General features: G+C 25.8%; 1 protein-coding gene across 1 annotated transcript in view; it reads right to left on the bottom strand.

Moving 5' to 3' along the window:
- Nucleotides 1-2,361: 2,361 nt before the first annotated feature.
- Nucleotides 2,362-2,461, bottom strand: part of garnet (adaptor-related protein complex 3, delta 1 subunit-like garnet) — a gene marked incomplete in the record, with an annotated part of 27,033 nt that continues 26,933 nt past the window's right edge. The window contains 1 exon segment of the mRNA XM_024358785.2: nt 2,362-2,461.

Below are 2,461 nucleotides of genomic sequence, written 5' to 3'. Positions count from 1 at the left end.
CAACAAGGCCTACAATTTTGAAAGACTTATGCTAATTCTACACTAGTGGATAACTGTTTGTTAAACAATTTGTCAAGTGTTTGTGAAGCATAAAATGTAAAAGTACAATTTCATATTTGGAAAATGGGAATCTATTCGACAAATCACTTTTGATGTGTGAAAGAAAACTGCTCAGGAATGCCCTACATAAGCACCAATGTAAACATCGGCCAATACTTTCTCCAGTACATAAACATTCATAAATACTCTGATTCAAACATATGGCAAATGATATTAAACAAACAATTTGCCACGAGTGTGGAGCGTGAGTAATAATGTAGGCCTCTGATCTTTACTTAACTTTTTTTTTATCTTGATCAGCCATAAAATTGGCATAAAAGTAAAAAGTATGCTAGAAAAAATTAATTTTTAAATTGTTATTAAAGCTTGTGAGCATATTGTTGAATGTTTAGATTTTAGAGTGTCTTGTTCCTTATATAGAAATTACTCTGCCATATTTTTTTGTCAAATAAGGCTGCAATGTTTGAGTCAAGGCAAAATTCTAAATTAAAAAAAAAATTATAGAATAATGTTGATAATTTTTTGTTTTACTCCAACGCCTGGACTCAAAAAGAAATAGTTGTAGTTATAAGCTTTTAAATGTTTGTACTAATAGGCAAATTGCATTAAACAAATTAATAAAAAAAAAAATATGACCTTATAACATTGATGCTCAGATTTCATTTCTATTGAATAAAAGTGTTAAGGTTTTTCTGGAGTAATTTCTAATTTTTGAAAATGTATAAACAATATAGTTTGATAGTTTTATAATAGTTTTTTAAACTTAAAATTGTATTATAAAGATCAAAGTAAAATTTTATTGATGATACTGTTTTTAAAGATGTACAATAGAATAGAATTATAAAATTTAAATAGCATAAACACTTTAGGTTTAATATTTTTATTTCCTTACTCCTTTACTATTCACATGATGAAGCAGACAACATCAAAAAGCCTACAAATTTACTAATGTTATTGAAATATAATTTTTCTATGATTCTCAGAACAAACATACCTATATAACCTAGTTGAATAAATAAAATGTCTATACATTAACAAAAAAGAAACTAAAAATGGTACCAAATAGGCTCATAAAGACAAGTTATATATTCTTATTTATTGGCTTATCTCATAGTTTCAAATACCCTTGACTATAAATACTTCAAATGAGTTGGTGAGAGAAACTAAAAGATACAAGTGACAATTTTGTGAATAAGATTTATTTCCACCTATCTCAGACTAAATTAAATTTACACTTAGTATAGACAAGATAATTACTTGATAATATTGGCAATACTGAAGCATAATCCCAACAGCACTTTATTCTAGTCTGTTATTTTTGAAACCTTTCTATCTATGTAATAACCAACAATTTTACTCCTGCCCATTTCAAATGCAGCTGAGTTAAAATATCAATTATAGCGAAGAGGTACATGCAAGTCACACATTTCTATGAAGAAAAACAAGTTATATTCTCAAGTCCATTCATTTTCCTTCAGGCCAATTCAGTAAATGAATATCTTATATTAGAAAAACTGGAAAAAAGAAAAAAAATGAGTTTTCGTAAAGTAAGTCTCTTAACCAAAATTTTAATTATGATTTTAAATTTTTAAATATGATCCAAATATATAAGCTTCTCAACATTTTAAAAATAAATTACCTTTTTATCAACATCATAATTTCTACTATTAACTACTTTTTTATACATGTTTATTTATGAATTTATTATTTAATAGGATGAAATTTATACATTAATAAATTTTAGAATGTAGATATTAGCTGAGGTCCCCCATCCCCAGGAATTTAAAAATGTTTTTAGAAATGTGAATGGTAATCATAAAATTACTTTCATTCTGTTAACTAATATTTCAGTAAATGAGAGAAACACAAAACCAAGATGGTTCCACAATCTAAGCTAGAATTACGACACTCCAAGAAATAAAAATTTAAAGAACGTAACAAGAAACTCTGGAAGCTTTGTAAATTCATAATGGGAAAGGAAAAAAAGTCTGTAATGTTCGATTCCCTTATTTATTTTTTAATAACATATAATATAAATATCAACGCTTTAGTTTTATAGTACAAATTATATTTTACCTAATTGCACAAGTTTTCAAAGTCTTACATTCCTTAAGCACGGATAAAGAGGAGGTCTAAATGGCCTTAAGGTTAATCTGATAAACAATAATTTAATATTTAAAAAATGAGTTAATTATAGGTAATTATTTTCTAAATATATTACAATAGACAAAATATTATGTACCAATATCATGACCCAAAACACATCACAATAGTTGTAAAATGTATCACCCAAGACTGTCATAAAAAATTTCAAAGCTTCAAATAGAGAATGAAACTCAACAATAAAAAAATTAAGAAATAAAATAAAATGTGGAAATTAAAATATATTTATTTCTAGAAC

The sequence above is a fragment of the Halyomorpha halys genome, unplaced genomic scaffold (genome assembly GCF_000696795.3).
Source record: "Halyomorpha halys isolate HHAL.00 unplaced genomic scaffold, Hhal_1.1 Scaffold37.1, whole genome shotgun sequence".
Taxonomy (NCBI): Eukaryota; Metazoa; Arthropoda; class Insecta; order Hemiptera; family Pentatomidae; genus Halyomorpha; species Halyomorpha halys.
This window is presented reverse-complemented; position numbering and strand designations above follow the sequence as displayed.